This window comes from Balaenoptera ricei, chromosome 10 (assembly GCF_028023285.1).
Source record: "Balaenoptera ricei isolate mBalRic1 chromosome 10, mBalRic1.hap2, whole genome shotgun sequence".
Classification (NCBI taxonomy): domain Eukaryota; kingdom Metazoa; phylum Chordata; class Mammalia; order Artiodactyla; family Balaenopteridae; genus Balaenoptera; species Balaenoptera ricei.
This window is the reverse complement of record NC_082648.1, coordinates 78,285,195-78,306,387: the sequence shown is the minus strand read 5'-3', so window position 1 is coordinate 78,306,387 and position 21,193 is coordinate 78,285,195. Positions and strand designations below refer to the sequence as shown.

The window sequence follows — 21,193 nt, the reverse complement described above, 5'->3', positions numbered from 1 at the left end:
GAAAACTGGTACCTGACTTTATTATTTACTCATGTAAAATCAGGGCTGAGAAAAAAAATCAGTCCAGTAATCGGGATTATATGTAGTTAACTGATCTGCAAAGAATGAGAAGAAGGGAAAGCTCTCCATTTATGCAAAAATGGATGGTGGGGTTTGCCTCTCCTTTTAGGATTAAACTGCAAATGTCATTTAACATTGAATGGCTTTGGAAACAATAATCACACTGAATTTCTCAAGTGGATTCCCCAGACTTTTTCCTTTTTCTCCCAGTTCCTAAATAATTATGCTGAGGGCACCGTGGATAGAGTGACTAGCAAAAATAGACAATGCCCTCATGGAGCCCATAACCTTGCAAGGAAAAGAGACATTAAAAGGAGAAGAAGGACATAGATAATAACAGAGTTACAAGCCTCGATAAAGCTAGAAGGACAAAGTACTCCAAGAGAGCGCATTACATGCCTTGTATTTATGTGTTTATTTATCTGCTTTCTCTATAAGTCTGTGAGATTCTTGACCGATGCAATGTGTTATTTAAAATAACTGTTTAAAAACTTCTATTTTTTATCATTCTGTTCCCAGAGCCTTGCACAGTCCATGGCACATGGTAAACGCTTAGTAAACTTGGTTAGTTATGTTTGTTGAGGAAAATTACAGTTGCTAGAATTACTCATGTAATCCTTACAAAAATCCCATGAGCTAAATTTTGCAGGTATTAGTGTTCTCATTTTACTGGTAGGAATACAGAGGAAAAATTAAATGATTTGCTCAGACTCTCTCAGCTAGTAAGACAGAATGAAAACAGGTCTCTGAACTCTGAAACCAGTGTTCTTTCCCCACACAACACTGCCTCCAGAAAAAATAGATAAGATAAAGAATAGAAATAATACTAATGAAACTAACAGACAATATATGCTTGTTTGCATGTCAATAAAGGGAAAAACCAAACCAGGAAGGAGGAAACTTCAGAGTTGAACACGGATTAAAATGAATGCAATTCATCCTCAAATAAAAATGCATTGATAAAAGCCAAAAACTTTCCTTAGAGTTTTGTATCTCCAGCAACCTGTATTTAAACAGGTGTAATTCTTTTTAAAGAACCCTCCTATTCAAACTTTTGAAAAAGAAGATTTGCCTTTTAATGGGAAATCTTTATTCCATCATGGAGGTAAAATACAACTTCACAAGTTTGGTTATTTATTGTTGATTTTAGCAGACTTTTTTTCCCCTAAACTACTGTAGTTAGCAAATAAAAAAGACAGACTGCAGTATCTTTGAGGCCAGACTGGAAACATCCACAGGAGGTGTCTTAGCTTGCGCTTGCCATGACAAAATGCCAGGGACTGGGTGGCTTGAACAACAGAAATTTATTTCTCACAGTTCTGGAGAGTGGGAAGTCCAAGATAAAGGTGCCAGCTGGTGAGAGTTCTTTTCCTTGTTTGCAAAGGCCTTCTTGCTGTGTCCTTATGTTGCAGAGAGAGCTGTCTCTCTCTTTCTTCCTCTTCTTATAAAGCCACTAATCTCATCATTAGGGCCTTACCCTCATGACCTACTCTAACCCCAGTTACCTCCCAGAGGCCACACCTCCAAATATTATCACACTGGGGGTTAGGTCTTCAACATAGGAATTGGAAGGGGGTGGGGGAGAAAAACATTCAGTTCATAACAGGAGGTATAACTAAAAGAAATAAAACTGGTTGCATTACACACACACACACACACACACACACACACACGAGACTAAGCCACCTCCAAAACGTTGACAAGAAGACCATGGGTGAGGTTATGCCTAATCTTGAGGAACTACCTCTGAATAATAGAAATTAGAGTCACAATCCACAATGGAAGACCAAATAAAGCTAAACAGGAATGAGTCATGCATTTGACATTATTTTTTAAGAAATCAGAGATATTTAGACGTAAATAAGTCAGCAGGAAGGTCAAACACTGGTTTAACTGGCCCAAAAGAGCCTTTTGAATTTAACTTGAGCATCTTGGAGCTATAAGAGCTGAAACATCCGCATTTTAAAAGGGTACAATGTTCATTGAAATACAAAATGTTTGAAATTGAAAACTACTCTATTGACTATGGTTTCCAATTTATTACCAAAGTGGAAGAAACTGAGCACATTTTATATTTTGTTATGTTCTACCTAATTAGCAAAAACAAAACAAAGAAAGTATATACTGTAATGCTGCTATATTTCAGTCCTTATGAAAAAAGGTTGATGACCAATATAACCACCAGATAATCAAAAACTTGTCCTGATTAATTGTGATATTAAGGATAAATACGTGCACATGGTGTGTATTTATTTTGATTTGTGTCCTGCCTGCTTTCAACTAGAATTTGTGGTGGTAAAAAATAAATCACTATATTTAACAACTCACATTTGATTGCACAGTACAGAAAACCCCAACTACAATGGTTTAAGCACAGAAGGGAATTTATTGGCCCATATAGTTGAAGACTTGAGGTAGAACACAACTAGATCCAAGAATTCAAAGAGGTCAACAGGCCTTGGTCTCCTTATCTTCATATCTCAGATCTGCTTTCCTTTGGACTGGCGCCATTCTCAGGCATTCTGTACTGTGGAATAAGATGGAGGCCAGAAGCTCTAGTTTTTCATCCCATCCTGTTGGCCATTCTACTGGAAAATTAACACCTCCTTTACAGTCATGCTAGTAAAAGTATATGAATGCGCTTTGATAGGCCTAACTTGTGTCATGTCATGGCTTCATTCTTGATCCAATTACTGAGGCCAGGGCAACAGAGCACACTGATAGGCCTGGCCTGGGTCATGTTTCCACCCCTGGGCTCTCAAAAACTAGAATGAATTCCCTCTAAACCACATGGACTGAGAATAGGGAAAAGAAAGTAAGCAAGAGTATTGAGATTCTATTACCACAAAAGGGAGAAATATTCTTCACGTAGTTGAACACTGTGGATGTCTACCCCAATCCAAGTACAATAAAACTGAATCACTGACAAATACTGGAAAGCAGAAGTCATGTATAAATGAGATGATGGTCTTGGGGGTGAGGGGAAAGAAGGGGAGATGATATGTCATAGAAACCTGGATTGAGAAAATCTGGAATGATCAAGTATAAAACTTTGCTCTGAGTTTCCTAGAAGCAAAGGCAAGGAGAGACTTTCAACCGAAAAGAAACACTATCCTCATCTAAAGAAAGGAAGCTCTCAGCTTGTCGGGTGATATAGATACATTTTTGGCTCTGAATTCTGAAAAGAACTTGTCTCCAAGTCCTTTAAATAAGACTGAGCCACATAATGAGGTACTATTCTTTTTAAAAGCAAGTTTTTAAATAGAGGCGGTACACATTCTGCTCAATGAAGGCCAAGGACATAGCATTACACTATAGCTCTGGAAAGTCAAGTATTCAAAAGGCTATAGTGACTCAGTCCAAGTATGTAACCTAATGAAGGACTCAAAGGTAGAAAACCTACAATGAAATACTAGCCCTGCCGCTTATTAACAGAGCCACCTTAGCTAGGTCCCTCTCGTTCTCTGAGCTTATGTTTATTAAATGTAAAGAAGTGGTAATAATAGCAATATTTTCTGACTATATGTGAGAATTAAATTAAGTAACATGTCAAAGTACTTCTAACTCTCTAATATGTAAGCAGATAGGTAACATATTTTCATCAGACAAATTGATACTCTAGGATCTTCTAGATAAAGGATAAAGTCAGATCAGATTATATATATTTTATAATTAATTACATAAAATGTTCAACCGATGAGTCATTAAATAGTGAAAGGCTATTTTAAGTTTTCATTGTAGTGCTAATAAAAGCCTTTTTTACTCCCCCCTTTTTATTATTTTGCTCTTAAACTTCTCACATTTCAAATAAGTGAGGTGTCATCCACAAGAGAAACAGTCGTTCTTATTTGTGAAGTACTTTAAGACAGTGATTATAACACTGAATAAAGCTTTGCAGATATTATTATTACCAATATGATCACTACCACCACCATTACTTCTACCAATTGCTACAATTTATTGAGCATTTACTATTGGCCAGCCAGGAAATGAAATGCTTCGCATACATTAATAACAAAATCCCTGAACTAGAAATGAGAAGGGTGATTTTTATAATGCCTCTCAAGAGCAGTAGAACATGAGACTAATCACTTATCTCTGGTCCTGGGTTTCTCTAGGCTTGGATTGATACTGATTGCACATCTTAAAAGTTTCCTTCCAGACTTCAATATTCTATTACTACTTTGTCAGAGTCAACTTCATGGTGCAAAGGTTGCTTCTCACATTTGTGGTTTGTAAGTGCTTTTACCCCAGTTATGAATTGATACTTTTCTTAGAATGTTCTCTTTGGTAGTTTATCAAAAGCAGCACCATCATTTTCTTTCAATGAACTGATGGGATATTCTTCTAGAAGAGAGAAGGGCATGTCTTCTACAATTTGTAGAATTTTGTGGAATGTGTTCCCTGAAAGAAAATAATAAGGAGCCAATAAGTTTGTGTCACTGCCTTAAATTAGTGAGTGGTCATTGTATTTCAAGCAAAAATGCATTTCTTTTTTTTTTTTTTACCTTTATTTATTTATTTAAATTTTAAAAATTGAGATATAACTGACATAAGCATGATTTCTTAAATCCCCTAGCAGTTCAGCAGCTTGCATCAGTTAAGGTCATAGTTAATATATCAAATGGTACCTAGCAGTGGTTTTCTTTTCTTTTTTAAAAATATTTATTTATTTATTTATTTATTTTGAGCTGCGTCGGGTCTTCGTTGCTGTGCACGGGCTTTCTCTAGTTGCGGAGAGCGGGGTCTACTCTTCATTGCGGTGTGTGGGCTTCTTATCGCGGTGGCTTCTCTTGTTGCGGAGCACGGGCTCTAGGGGGGTGGGCTTCAGTAGTTGCCGCGCGGGTTCAGTAGTTGTGGCTCGTGGGCTCTAGAGTGCAGGCTCAGTAGTTGTGCCTCACGGGCTTAGTTGCTCTGCGGCATGTGGGATCTTCCCGGACCAGGGCTCGAACCCGTGTCCCCTGAATTGGCAGGCGGATTCTTAACCCCTGTGCCACCAGGGAAGTCCCCTTAGCAGCGGTTTTCAGTTTGGGCTACACATTATAGTTACTGGGGAATTTTTAAAAATATTAATGCCTGAATCCCACCACAGAGATTCTGATGCGATTGGTCCAGGGGGGCAGACTGGATATTGGGATTATTTTTTCCAATGCTTTGCCAGATGATTCTAATGTACAGTCAAGATTGAGATTTACTGGCCCATCTGGTGTTATCAGTGAGGCAGGGCATCACATACTCGAAGATAAGATGTGCCAATCAGGAAGAGGTGGTGGATGCTCTGTTGGAAAAAATCAGCAGGATCGACCAGTCGGGCCCCAACCAACACTTACACGATATGTGAAACAGGCAGTATAGAAAATGTCTGGTTGTAAGAAGGAGTTTTTACTTATGTATGTTACTTGGGTGGCTCATCAACTGAGTTAAATGGAGAAGAAATGTATGTCATCTTCAATGGGAGACTGTGCCTTTTTTCTTTTTCTTTTTTTCTGCTGGTTTTTAATTGTCAAAATCCAGAGGAGGCACCTGGGAAAGGTGTATATTTACCACATTCTCCTGACCCTCCAACCCCTTTTGGGCGGCACCAAATTTCTTTTTCTAATTCCAAGGTCTTTTGGACATGGTTTATAATATCATTTTATCCTGCAAGGTCTATTTTAATTGACAGAACCAATAGACACAAGAAGTCATTACCAAAATAAGAATCCAACTCGAGTAATCCTTTGGGGATTTCTTTGCTTTCTTAAATAAAATCCAACACATGGTCCTGTTCTGGCATGTTTGGGAAATTACGCCCATTATGTCTCTTTGTTTGCTTTTAAAAGCTGCTTCTTTAACTTCTTGCAAATTTTTCTGTCCAAAGCTAAATTGATTCTGCACAGCAAAGATAAACTCCAGTCCAGAAACTAGAAAGAAAATGTTTATGTGGTTGAGGTGCATATTTATAGAATTCCTGATTGGGTGGTGAGACCCGGAGGGTCAGCAGTCCAGCTTCTGGTGGATACAATAGCCCTTTTTTAGTTCTTTGAAATGAGAGGTTTTCATCTCTACCATGAAGCTTGTCAGGTCTGGTCTACAGATGGCTGATATTTGTGATCTTTCTTATATCTACTTGTGACTTCTTAGAAGAAATTTTGAGGTTACATGTATAAATAACATGGAAGGAAGTGAATGCTTGAGGTTAATATTTGTAGGAAAAACCAGGGAGGGGACTTTTTGCTAAAGTTTTTTAAAAAAGCTACTCTACTTCCTACAGACTGATGTAGTAACCCCAAGACAAGGGGTTTTCACAAATTTTTTTTCCAGTTTTTATAATGAATGCAAAACTGTATCCCATAATCTGAAGCAGAGAGAAATAATCAAATTAGTCACAGTGTTATACAATATTTTGTTTGTTTGTTTGCCTTTCCATTTTACAATATGATGAGAGAAAAATAAGATATTTTGAAAAGCAAAAGCATAAAAAAATAAATTTCCTCCATGTAGCCTTTAGGGGTGAAAAAAAAAAAGAGTAGGAAAGGCCACTAATTATAATATACTCACTGACTACCTGAAGATTTCAGAGTTTTTATTTTTTTGCATTGATTTTCCTATTGGTAGGAGTCCTTACTGTTTTGTTTCCTCATATCTCAGCCTTTATCACTGTTAAATAATGTTAGATATGTGTGTACATGTATGTGTTTATATGCATGTGTGTGGCATGTGTTAAAGGAATTTAGAAATGTAGTAACAAATTTTCTCATAATACAATTATATTTTGATTCTAAATGTGGATTTTATTAAACTACAGGATACATGTAAGAAGTTTTGGCTATAAACAGTGGTGATCATTTTGTAATGTATAGAAATATCGAATCACTATGTTGTGTACCAGGAACTAACATAGTGCTGTAGGTCAATTATACTTCAAAAAACAAACAAATAAACAAACTTGCAGAAAAAGAGATCAGATTTGTAGTTACCAGAGATGAGGAGTGGGGGCAGGGGGAATTGGATGAAGGCAGTCAAAAGGTACAAATTTCTAGTTATAAGATAAATAACAGGGATGTAATACACAACATGATTAATAGAATTAGCACTGCTGTGTATTATACATGAAAGGTGTTAGTAAATCCTAAGGGTTCTCATCACAAAGAGAACATTTTTTTTCTTTTTCTTTTATGTTGTATCTATATGAGCTGATGGATGTTCACTACATTTTTGTGGTCATCATTTTATAATGTATGTAAGTGAAATCATTGTGCTGTACACCTTAAACTTATACAGTGCTGTATGCCAATTATTTCTCAATAAAACTGGGAGGAAAAAAAAGAAGTTTGGGCTGTAAATATTAGAAACCAATTTCAATTAGTTTAAGCAAAAATTAAGCTTCATTGTAGGGTTATTGATGTTATTTCACAGTACCTAAGGGTTAAGATATGTCAGTGTTTTAGGCTGCTTCTAAAATGAGCTCAATGATCCCTGACTCCTGGTATTTACACCATGTATAATCTCCTCCCCATGAGTGTAGACTGGAAATAGTGACCTATAACAAATAGAATACAGCAAAAGTGATGGAATATCTCTTCCAAGATTAAGTTATAAAATTCTGTAGCTTCCACCTTGTTCTTTCCCTTTCCACCCTGATGAAGGCAGGTGCCGTGATGTGAGCTGCCCTGTGAAAAGCTTATGTAGCAAGGAATTGAGGACAACCTCTATCCGTAATTAAGAGGAACTCAGGCTCTCGATGTAACTGTCTGCAAGGAACTGAATCCTACCAACAACCATGTGAGAGCTTGGAGAAAGATCCTTCCCTAGTTGAGAATTCAGATGAAACCACAGACTTGGTCAACACCTTGACTGTAATCTTGTGAGAGACCCTGAGATGGAGGATCCAGTTAAGCCATGTCTAGATTCCTGACCCACAGAAATTGTGCGGTAATAAATGCTGTTGTTTTAAGTCATTTAGTTTTGAGTTAATGTGTTACATAACAATAGATAACTAATATAGTCAGTAACAGACTGGAGGAACACTAGGGAAATCCATAAAATATTCCTTTCTGCTCCTTGATTCTCTTTTTCTCTGGTTATCTGTCTCACTCATCTCTCATTACCAAACCACTTTGCCTGCTCCTCAGTGCAAAATACACCAATAGCTGCCACATTTACCTGCCCTCTGTTTCTGTCATACAGAAGGAAATTAATGTCTTTTTAGATACATTTCCAAAACTCTAATGGCGGGAATCAGATTGGCTGATCTTGGATCAGAAATGCATCTCTGAACCAATCATCTACCCCAGGAGGGAAACACGCAAGGAAGAGATTGTGATTGATCTTGGTTGGATCAAGTGTACTAATGCCACAGTGTTTGGAGTAACTATGAAGACTGGAAAAGGTAGATGTGTAATTTGTTTCAATATTTTGTTCACTTTAGCCTACTGTTTATACAATTTGAATTACTAGTATATGTTAGTAATATATTTGAATTACTAAACTAATATATACCATTACTCTAAAAAGTAAATATAGAAAAAATTAAGGTCTCTAAAAGACTTCCCACCTAGAAAATGCATCATATGAAACTTGACATTTGTGCAAGGTACATGCCAAGAAGTAGAAAGTAATAGACACTGACATTCTTGATTATTCAGGAAGGATATGGTTTGACATTTAAGGCCAACTGAAGCTTCATACACCCATTGTATCACAGGTTCATTTGGCCCTCCATTCTCTGCCTATTTTCCTACATGTGTAGAAAAACTGATAAAATTCCAGCAAAGTGGGAAAAAAAATGTAAGATCAGTTGTTATACCAGGATGGTGAGCGTTTATCAAGCTACAGTATTTCTCTAGCTACAGTTGTGTAATCGTGACAAATGAAAAGATCACTTCAGAACTGCCTATACGTAAAAGAGCAGAACATTGACTGTGATCAAACAATGTAGACAAAACAAAATGGCTTTGCTGCTGTCTCACTGGGATCCAAACAAAACAAATGGTAGACGATTAAGTAATATATGTGTATATATATATATATATATATTTTTTCTTTATTGGAGGGGACACCCAGATGATTATATTTTGACCATCAGACTTGCTTTGTGTATCAAAGTGTTTTCAAAAAATTAGCTCTGAAATCAGAGAAAATAAGCATCCTTTCCTGCTATTTTGGTGTACTAGGAGTATCAGTGAGAGGTTAAAAAAAAAAAATCCTGTTGGAAATGGCCAAGGTAATATGATCATATGTGCAAGATGCTAAAGGGCCGTTAGTCAGTGCATGGGTTGTCTTTGGAATCAGAGGCAGGAATGGTGGGGTGATCAGCACACAATATCTATATACAACATAGCAAGTGTCTGACGCACCAGAGCTTTAGAACCACACTACTTGGGTTCAAATCCTGCTTTTGCCAAGTACTAGACTTAGGACACATAGTTTATATTCTGTGCCTCAGTTTCTTCATCTTTGAAATAGGGAAAAATTTAAGAGTACCTACCTTTACAGTCTTGTTGTAAAGATGAGATAAAATAATTGATACAAAGAGTCTGGCACAATGCCTAATATATATTAAGCACTCAAATGTTAGCTAAGATTATTACATACTTTTTCATGATACCAGTTATTTAAACTCCCTCAACCTCAATGTCCTCATCTGTCAAATAGGGAACTGATTTTAGCAATGACACCTATAAAGTTATGTGTATGATCCAGAATATGATATTATGCACTCACTCAATCTAATATATGTTTTCTTAATTCTTTGAAAGTGAGAAGGGAAACTGAGCTGGTAGTTGCTTTGCAATTATCTAGGATCACAGCTGCAGTCAGCATGGTGGTAAATTAGTTTCCTAGGGCAGCCATGACACATTACCACAAACTAGATGGCTTAAAACAATAGAAATTTAGCCCCTCTCAATTTTGGAGGCCAGGATTCCAAAGTCAAGGTTGCAGCAGAGCCATGTTCCCTCTGAAGGCCTTGGAGGAGAATCCTTCCTTGACTCTTCCAGCTTCTGGTGGTTCCTGGTGTTCTTCGGTCGATGGCTGCGTAAGTCCAGTCTCTGTCCCTGTCTTCACGTGGTCATCTTCCCTATGTGTGCCCGTCTCCAACCTCCGTCTCCTTTCTCTTATAAAGACACCAGTCATTGGATTTAGGGTCCACCCCAAATCGAGTATAATTTCATCTGAAGATCCTAAACTAATTACATCTGTAAAGACTTTATTTTCAAATAAAGTCACATTCTGAGGTTCTGGGTGGAAATGAATTTGGGGGAGGGCACTATAGTATTCAACCCACTACAGTGGTGGTATTTGCAAATGCCTCCAATTCCGTGCCGTTTATCTTATTTTCACTTCAACCCATTTACTCAACCCACATTTTGGGAGTAGCTACTTTGTGTCAGACCCAGGGACACAAAGGTAGTTACTTAAAAGAGTTCATAATATTTTGAGAAAGATGCACACTAAATAGGTCTCTGGAACTATAGTGACAGAGAGAAAAAAAAGTGGTGTTTTATCCCTAAGTGGTTAGAGAGGGCTCCCTGAAGGAAGTAAAACCTGCAGCTGTCACGAGTTCTTTACTCATCTACTGAAAGTACCTATGTCAGGTGAAGGTGTATGAGGGTAAAGAAGAAAATGGACTTGGCCAGACAGGCCACTCTTTCCCTCTGGATTACACAGAACTAGGCAACTTATTGGGTGCCCAACCAACTTTCTTCAAATATTAATAGAATTGCATCCAAAATTCTAGGCAAATGAATATCAGCGGATAACAAATTAGAACCCTGGATTGTAACATTTAATTTAAAATAGAGCATTGACCTTGAGTCTTCTGAGAAATACATGTATATTTAAAATGGGGAAGTATATTTCAAAATGTATCTGTTTCTGATTATTAATTCACTAGAACAGAATGTCACTGATTTCTGAATTATTTGTTTAATTGATAACAGATTGCCACAATACATGGTGATATTTAAGCTCTCTTTATGGTTATGTTTATTTTAAGGGGATTTTTTTTTTTATAAATCTAATTTCATAAATATAATAGTTTAAAATACTCCCCTGCAGCTAAGTGGTAACTGAAACCTAGATGTTAACTTGTCATTGCACCTCGTTTTGCGAGAATAACTTCAGAGGTGCAAAAACACTTATTTTCAGCGCTTGGAATGTGATAAATGTGTTATCTCTAGACTTTGTGAAGTTCACCCCCACCTCCTCCTATCCCACCTAGATTCTTGGTGAGTGTAGGTGTTATGTTTTCTATGATATAGGCTGTGTCCTCAGACAAAAGCACATGTGCAAGGTGCGTCACAGGATTCTATTATATTTCTACAACAACTGCTTCTACTGGCAGGAGCTGGCTTAGGCTATGTCACTCCAAAACCAAGCTCTGGAGCTATATTGAAGATGCCTTTGCTTTCAGAAAGCCCTGGTATCTCTAAAGAGTAATTTTTAATCTGCGGTAGTTAAACAGGGGACTGACATTGAATGAATTGTGAAGCAGGTAAAATTTTTCAACATCCTCTTGCTTCCCTTTGCTATACACTCAATATCTGAATAGGCAAGTGGAACACAAAGATTTTCAAAGAGGGTCAATAAATACTTAAAACTTGTTAACCTTTTTTTGTTTTAAGAATAAGAAAATGGGGCTTCCCTGGTGGTGCAGCGGTTGAGAGTCTGCCTGCCAATGCAGGGGACGCGGGTTCGAGCCCTGGTCTGGGAAGATCCCACATGCCGCGGAGCAGCTGGGCCCGTGAGCCACAATTACTGAGCCTGCGCGTCTGGAGCCGGTGCTCCGCAACGGGAGAGGCCGCGATGGTGAGAGGCCCGCGCACCGCGATGAAGAGTGGCCCCGCTTGCTGCGACTGGAGAAAGCCCTCGCACAGAAACGAAGACCCAACACAGCCATAAATAAATAAATAAATGAATGAATGAATGAATGAATGAGAAAATGGTAAGGAAACAATATGGCTGCCATGAAAAATAAATGCAACAATGACATCTTATTGCTTCCAAGAGCAAGCAGAGCTTTCACAACTGTCCTTCAAAGCCCAGTTTTACCTATCCAATCTTCAGTCATAGCTATCTTTAAGGTTCCTTTAAAATATGATAAAAGATATGGACCTTCTCATCAAAATAATGCATAAGTACAATTTACAAATGTTTTCAGTGGATTTTTGGTAGATCCCCATCTCCCTTCCCTAGGAACCAAGCCCATTCTCCTACCATCTTTAGGCTCAGACCCACCCTCTCAGATTGAAATGGGGTGGGGGGTTAGGGTGGCAGTTATACTTCTCCCCTTCCACGTCAGACTAGCTTCTGAATGTCTTCTTCCAAGTTGTCACTCTACAGACAGACCCATTGATCCTTCTTATTTTAGGGGTTTGCCTGTCAATCACTGTGGGAAAACACTGTGGGGAAACAATAGCAGGATTCCAAAAATAACAATAAGGCAGTTAAAAAGCTTAACTCTTAAAAGGCCCTCACTCCCTTGCTGAGAGGGTTATAGGATGGCTGCTGCCTGATTTTTTCCTTTCAAGATGGATCTCTTCTGGTGAACTTGTTGGTTGAATTCTTTCTCCTTCTTTCTAGGAAAAACTCAGAGTGTTTTGAAAGTTATCCTGGGAGTAGATTCTCCAATAGATAATTTGCATCCCTCAGCTCCTGTGGACTGTTCAATGGCTCTGGGGATTTTCTCACTACACAGAATCCTTGATCTTTTCCCTAAGGAATAGATAAGTGTCATGAATTTCTTACAAAAGAAAGTCAATGATTTTTAAGAACATTGTAAGGGCATCTTTATGGAAAGAGTCCGTTCATTCAAAAAACAATGTAATGCTCACAAACTAAAAGAGAAAGTTGCAGCTTGGGAATACAAAAATGATTTAAAAAGAAAACTACCCTTAAGGAGCTCAAAACCAAAATTTTCATTGTTTTCCTGTCTTTTCTGTCTTACATTCTTCTCTCACTCAACTTCATTGTGTTGCAGCCTGAGTATTTCTTCAGATTTACTGGATTATTTTGAGTTCTAAAAAAAAGACGTTCACCACCCTGAGCATCACCATTTAGGCTCCTTTCCCCCATGGCTCCCCTGTCTACAGTCGCCACATCTAGCAATAAAATGACATAGGACACTCAGTTCAATTTGATTTTCAGATAAACAGCAAATAATTTTTTAGCATGAGGATGTCCCAAATGTTGCATGGGACATACTTATACTAAAAAATGGTTGTTTATCTGATTCTGACTTACCTGGGCATCTTGTATTTTATCTGGTAACCCTACCCCTACCCCAACCCATCTCTATAAAATATGTTAGCATTTAAGTTTAGCGACATCAACAGATTTGAAGAGTGTCTTCTTTATTCTATAATCCTGATCACAGAGGGAAATGGTAAAGGCTCCCTAGGAAACCATCCCTGCCAGGCTGGACTGACTTGCTCCCATCTGACACGGACCCTTTCAGCTGAACGGGACACCTCAGCCATTGCAACCCCACATAATACTGGTAGCGTCTGGAGAATGTTTGTTTTCTTCCCTTTATCTCACTGATGTGAATTTTTTACTTTGTTTTTCACCAGAACAAATCCTGTAGGTCTAGTTTGCCTATCACCTGTCTTGGGTCTAGGTTTGTCTTTTACTTTTTTTTTTTTTTAATTTTTATTTATTATTTATTTTTTGCTGTGTTGGGTCTTCGTTTCTGTGTGAGGGCTCTCCCCAGTTGCGGCAAGCGGGGGCCACTCTTCATCGTGGTGCGCGGGCCTCTCACTATCACGGCCTCTCTTGTTGTGGAGCACAGGCTCCAGACGCGCAGGCTCAGTAGTTGTGGCTCACGGGCCTAGTTGCTCCGCGGCATGTGGGATTCTCCCATACCAGGGCTCGAACCCGTGTCCCCAGTGTTGGCAGGCAGACTGTCAACCACTGTGCCACCAGGGAAGCCCTGTCTTTTACTTTCTGAAAGGAAACTAAATGAGGATAATGTTGGTAATTACCAAGCACAGATTCTCCAGATTCTCTGTGGCAACAATGCAGGAAAGACTAAAGTCTATAAATAACTTAAAACTAAATTTTAGCCTTCTCCTCTGAAAAGCAAAGAAGAACATCATAGGCAGAACAACTGATTTGGATGTCATTTCCATTGTTTCACCTGCTTACAATCTGGTAGGATTTAGAAGGGCTCAAGTGAAGCCCGAGATTTTAGATTAGCTCCTCTCTGACAGAATTGGCTGTTCTGAGCACAACAGATACCATAGTTATCACAGAGAGAGGTGAACACCAAATATGTAATTTATTTAATGCAGCACTTTTACAGGTAGAGTATCATACCAACGGATATCATTTTGTAATCTAAACGTAACTGTAATTGAAATACGTTATCACTATAATATCTGAAATGAGCCATTTCCATAGTAGTTTAACATGCAGCTGCTTTGAAATGTGCTTGCAGACTAGCAAAATGTCAGAGCCCACTTTCAAAGGAAGCTGTCTTCTGGGACATCGTTTATTCTTGCTCATAACTTTAATATGATTACCTCCCACTGTAGCTAACTGATTTTCTGTAACATTCTAAAGAGATGTGGTCCACAGAAAAAGCTGGAATATTTCCAGTTAGGATGGCCATCTCTGAGATAGGTAACAGAGACTGAAAAATTCCATGACACCCATATCCTGGGTCCATTGTTAGATTAATTAAACAAGGAGGCCATTAGATGAGGCCTCAACAGCCTACATAAGCAAACAAAAACCTAAGAATGTAAATGCCTCATGGTTAAGAAATAGAAACCTAAGGACAACCAATCACAAACAGCCAACTAGGCTTGTCCCAAATAATGCTTACGCTGTAGTTAGTCAAAGAATTGCCTTGCTTTGCTTCTTCCTTTTCTCTATAAAAGTCTTTCCCCAGGCTCCTGTAGTTGGAGCACTTCTAGCCACTTTTGGTTTGTTGCTGCCTGATTTCAATGGACTTTTGATCAAATAAACTCTTAACATGTGAAATATGCCTCAGTTTTTCTTTTAACACCATAAAGAAGTCATTTATGGGCCTGGCATTTGGCTGCACAGAGAAATGGGGTGTAAACCAGATGATTATTCCGCAAGAGCAGAATCTAAAATAGGAGGGCTGTTTGTACTACTGGTATGTAAACCCCACTTTTTAGGGAAACACACAAGGGCTCTATAGTTCTGAAATCTGCATGTGACTTTTTAGGGATTAAGGAAAAGTTCAGAGAACTTGCAAACAGCTTAAAACTTTCAAATGAGGCTGTTCTAACCTACAAGTAAACCAGAATGAGTAAGCTTTTAGGGCAGTCAAAGAGTTCTCAGGCCTGAGACTTGAGGCATTAAGGACCTTGTCTTGTAACCTGATTAAGAAATGCCCCTGCTTGTATGTCTTATCTGCTGCTCAGGATAAGTCACATTGCTTTTAATTATTTCTGATTTAGGCCTGGCTGGGGGTGGATCTGTACTGTTTTGATTATATCTGCTGGTTCTGATGATCTCATTACTTTGTTAATTAAATTTTTAGCTTATTTTAATCTTCCTTTAATAGTTCACTTTTAACGATGGGGAAGAGGAAGTAGCACCTCAGAGAATAGTGTCTGCCCCAAAGGTATTTCTGCAGCCTTCCTTCCTATGCTTCAAATTATATCCTCTTGTCAGGCCTGCCAGAGGACCCTAAAGACCCAGGTTAAAAATATCCATCCAGGGGACTTCCCTGGTGGTCCAGTGGTTAAGAATCCCCACTTCCACTTCAGGGGACACGGGTTTGATCTCTGGTCAGGGAACTAAGATCCTGCATGCTACGCCGTGTGGAAAAAAAAAAAAATCCATCCAGGTAATTTAGGAAGACCATAGACTAAATTACACTTCTGGGGAGAAGTGCAAATAGCCCTAAAGCTCTGGAAACTGCCAGAGAAAAATGCCCCAGAGGCTGTTCATGGACTAAAGGCAAGGTCTCCAGCAAGTGCTATTGTCCCTACTGTTCTTCCCTTTCTGCTTCTTCCTCCCTCCCTCCCTCATCATTCAATTTCATTTGGGAATTATCTCTTCATATCCTTTGTCCATTTCATGTATGTGTGTGTGTGTTAAATTGGTTTTTCTGTGTTGTTTATCATGTTGAGATATAATGCTAGCTCCCTATTTGATCTCTTCAGGCAGAGGACAGACTCTGAAAGGAATCTTTTTAGGTGCGATTATCTACTAGCCACCTAATTCTTGCCACTTTATGTAATGTTAATGCAGGATATATGCCACTGGACACTGGCACTTTTAGGTGAATGGGAAGCAAAAAATGCCAGCTCTTTATTCATTTTGTCTAGGCCAACCCATCAAGAATATCAACACTGGGGACTTCCCTGGTGGGGCATTGGTAAGCTCCCAATGCAGGGGACCCAGGTTCGATCCCTGGTCAGGGAACTAGACCCCACATACATGCTGTAACTAAGAGTTCACATGCCACAACTAAGGAGCTGGTGAGCTGCAACTAAGGAGCCCTGGAGCCGCAACTAAGACCCCATGCAAAGAAAGAAAGAAAGAAAGAAAGAAAGAAAGAAAGAAAGAAAGTCAACTCTGTTAAACCTTAAAAAATATTTTTGCTTAGTTGTCATTAGTCTTTTTCCTTTTGTTCATTGTGGGCTTTGGTGGCTAGAAGTTTTAAAGTTTCATGCAGTCAAATCTATGCTTCTAATTAGGATGTATTTCCACATCAGAGTTTCTTGCAATTCCTGCTTTAAAAACCATTGTGAATATAAATTTTAAAATATGCAATTAAGAATAAAAACAGTTTTGGGCTTCCCTGATGGCGCAGTGGTTAGGAATCCACCTGCCAATGAAGGGGACACGGGTTCGAGCCCTGGTCCGGGAAGATCCCACATGCCACGGAACAACTAAGTCCGTGCGCCACAACTACTGAGCCAGCACTCCACAACAAGGAAAGCCACCTCAATGAGAAGCCAGTACACCGCAGCAAAGAGTAGCCCTCGCTCGCCTGAACTAGAGAAAAGCCTAGGTGCAGCAACAGAGACCCAGTGCAGCCAAAAATAAAAAATAAATAAATTAAAAAATAAAAATAAAAATAAAAACAGTTTAAATATAATATATAACTATATATTATCTATATGATTATATGTATTATATATACATAATTATAATATATAATATAACTATAATAGCTCAAACCAGCACAGTGTTTCCTGGTGTTTAGCAGTATGACAGTGGGCTAACAGAGTCAGGAACTTGCTTGTCTGATCTCTAACCGTATGCCTGTTGTGCATACTTGATGTTCTGTAGGAAACTCTAAGAACCTTCCTTTTTCTTTTTCCCTTCTTTCCCGAAAAAGTCAGTCCTAAAGAAGTAGAATTGAGCAATAGGCATGAGCTTTAGGGCAGAGTTGTGTGGCTGGGGAGCTGGAGTGCTCCAGAGGTTATATCAGAGTGCAAGTGGAACAGGGACTTCCCTGGTGGTCCAGTGGTTAAGACTCTGCGCTTCCAGTGCAGGGGGTGCAGGTTCAATCTCTTGGTCAGGGAACTAAGATCCCACATGCCAAAGAAAAAAACAGAGCTTGAGTGGAATGAGGAGGATGTATATCAGCCTTCACTTAATACTTGTAATTGTCAGCTCAAGGTCCACGGCAGGGGAGAATATTTCATGTTCTTATCAAGAAGCTAATTGTTTACTAGGAAGACTTCGTTATTTAGGTTTCTATTGGTTTCAAGGGATAATGACAATTTACATTAGCTTAAGCAAAAAATGGAACTTACTGGAAGACTTTGGAGATCTCTCACCGAATCTAAGGAGAAGGTGAATAACCAAGTCACAGGAAAGGCCAGAATGCAGTCGAGTCCTCTGGAGCAACTCAAGTCGGGAGCTTAAATATCCTTAGGTTGTTCTCTATGCCTTTCATGTCTGTTTCTCTTCTCTCTCTCTCTGTATTCTTCACATGTAAAAGAAAAAATGACTGCCAAAGGATTCATGATTTTACTTGCAACACATACAACTGCAGGAGAGAGACCACCAGTTCCAGTGTTTGCAGGTCCCAAAATCCCTGTGAATGGAGCCCTTGGCCAGCTCAGGCACCCAGTCATGGCTGCTCCTACAGCAGTGGAGCTCTGGGAGAATAAGGGAATGAGGGAGTATTTGAGGGATTTCCCAGAATGGAGATGCTGTGTAGATAACCCCTAATTGTCTAGTACGTAGACATTCCTCCTTTCTCCATCTCTTAGGGGTATAGGTGATCAGTTTTGCTTTAAACTTATCCTGAGTTAGCTCTGTTTTCTGCAAATGGCTATACTCAACTCTGGTGGTGAACTCAGGAAAAGGACAACATTTATAGAAGTGAGGATTTCTTGGTTAGTATGTTGCCTTCTGTGTTACATGGAGTCTATAAGAGATTGTCAAAAGTGAGATGTCAAAGTGTAAGCCTATTTTTAATGAATAAATTCTACCAGTTACTTTCCAAAAAGATCTCCTATAACCACATGAGCACTGGACATCTTTAACTTTTTTAATATTCATCAATCTGATAGGTATTAAATGGCATACTGTTTTGTTTTGCATTTTTCTGACTACTGGTAAGATTGATATCTTCTACTATATTTATTATCCACTTTACTTTGTTTTCTAATACATTTCCTGTTCCTATATTTTGCCTATTTTTCTCTCGTTAGTTTTTTTCAACTTGTAGTAGTTCTTTGTGTGAAGATATTAATTTATTATATTTTAATTTTTTATTATATATTTAATATTAGTAATAATCTCTTTGGGTAATGATCCCTGGTGGTCCAGTTGTTAGGGCTCTGTGCTCCCACTGCAGGGGGCACCGGTTCCATCTCTGGTCGGGAAACTAAGATCCTACATGCCACACGGCACAGCCAAAAATAAAAAAAAAAAAAAAAAAAATCTCTTTTTTGTCACATGTCACCAATTTTTTTTTCATTTTTACCTATCGTTTGTATCAGCTTTGTTTATGATGTTTCTTATACTGAAACTTTTGTTTTGTTTTGTTTTGGTCAGATGTGTTCATCTTTTCTTTACGGATGCTTATCTTCCTGACTTACTTAAGAAAGTTTTCCCACCCATCCCTACTCTTGTGGATCTATCTGCACATTTTTTTTTAATATTTATTTATTTATTTATTACTTATGGCTGTGTTGGGTCTTCGTTTCTGTGTGAGGGCTTTCTCTAGTTGCGGCAAGCGGGGGCCACTCTTCATCGCAGTGCGCAGGCCTCTCACTATCGTGGCCTCTCTTGTTGCGGAGCACAGGCTCCAGACGCGCAGGCTCAGTAATTGTGGCTCACGGGCCTAGTTGCTCCGCGGCATGTGGGATCTTCCCAGACCAGGGCTCGAACTCGTGTCCCCTGCATTAGCAGGCAGATTCTCAACCACTGCGCCACCAGGGAAGCCCCTATCTGCACATTTTTAAACTTTTCTTCTACTGGTTTTTATTTTAGTAATGTAGTCCAAGTGGATTTTATTTTGTATATAATGTAGAAGTCTAACTCACAGCTGGAAAGCCATTATTCAGGACTATATAAAATAAATAAATCCCCACCTCTCCAAACGTACCCCTCAGAGTAGTACATATTTGATGTTAACCTTAGACTTTTTCCTATGCACATGTAATCCTTTGATACTTGTGTGTGTGTATGTTTGTTTATATGTACACACACATACATACACAAATAAATACTACATGTTTACCATGATGTTTTTATTTTATTCTTCTTCAGTTTGCTTTCTTTGCTTAAAATACTGCAAAAGAACTCCAAACCAGTAGTATAAGGCTCTACCTCATTCTTTTAAAAGGCATTCTTTTAAAAGCATGCTATCTTAAGAATTGACAAACCTGACTCATTAAGTCATAGCCAATTAACTGTTCCCAGATGAAGAAGTCCCCAGGGTAAAAGCTTCAGCTGCCCAGGTCCTGCTCTGAATGGTGAGCTCAAATCTCTGCAAAGTTCTTTACTCAGCTCCCCAAGGACAGAGTCACAGTATCTACCACTACAAAAAGGGCAACCTTCTACTGTGCCAGCTTCCATCAGTCAATCAGCTCCATGGTCTCTCAACATTCTGCGTTTGCATGCTTGCTTCTTAATGAGTTGCAGATCTGACTTCTCCGTTTAACACCCTGCATGAAAAAGGAGCATTTAAAGCACCACTATTCTATTGCTGACCTTTTTTGGTGCTTTTTAATCTATGGGAGGTTTGGGGGTAGATACAGTTAAAAATAACTGAAGAATCCTGCAATATTTATTGATCTCTCATCAATCTTTGATTCCATAGACAGGTACCACTTAACCAAGCCATATGATTCTGATATTGATTCAAGGTTTTTAATCTTCCCTTAGAGCTTTTACTGCCACAGAATCTCAAGCAGGGTTCATTCATTCCTCAAATATATATTGATGCCACTGTTTACCAAGCACTGTGTTAAGAGCTGTGGATATACTGGTGAGCAAAATAGTCAGAATGCTGGGTAGTTATGGATTGCTTTGAACAAATTCTAATCCCAAATGTGATTAAAAACATTCTTTGTCTTCAACTCTCCTTTGAAGCATCTATTTAAATATTTGATGCAGATTTAGCCTCCCTTATGTCTTCCTGCCATAAGAAACAGCCAGCTCAGCATCTTTTCCTATTGAAAAGGGAAGGTATTTCATGCCATAGGCACCACCACGACACTTTTCAAATAATTTTTGTCTGAATAGTTTAGTGTCTTTTTAATAGAACCAATATTGTTGATATGGGTTAAAGATCATTTGGTATTCAAGAAATATTTACTGAGCCCTTATTATATGTTAGACACACTATTCTAGGATCTAGACCCAGAGGCTCTTTTTTGTGCCATGGACCCCTTTAGCTTAGATCTATGAACTCCTTCTCAGAACAATATTTTTTATAAATTCATAAATTAAAATACATTGTGCTGCAGAGAAAACCAATTGCCCAATACCTTGGTTAACAATGTTAATTCATTTCTATAAGCCCAGCTGTCTTTAAATTAAAAAAAAAAAACTGTTAATTTTAATGGGAAAATTTATTATGTATTACATCTTACATTCTAGCCTAAGACACCCAAACAATTTTCAAAGATTTAAATATATATAGGATATATATCCTATATATCCACACACACACACATACGTAATAAAAGTAAGTTTGTAT

At 38.5% G+C, this 21,193-nt stretch overlaps 1 long non-coding RNA gene across 3 annotated transcripts in view; it reads left to right on the top strand.

Annotated features, from left to right (window-relative positions):
* The window catches only part of LOC132373460 (uncharacterized), a 469,013-nt gene extending 456,245 nt beyond the window's left edge, over window positions 1–12,768 (top strand). For all 3 annotated transcript variants that reach the window (XR_009505428.1, XR_009505429.1, XR_009505430.1), the window contains one exon: window positions 11,667–12,768. This is a non-coding gene — a long non-coding RNA (uncharacterized LOC132373460). The remainder of the gene's footprint in view (window positions 1–11,666) is intronic.
* The last annotated feature ends 8,425 nt before the right edge of the window (window positions 12,769–21,193 follow it).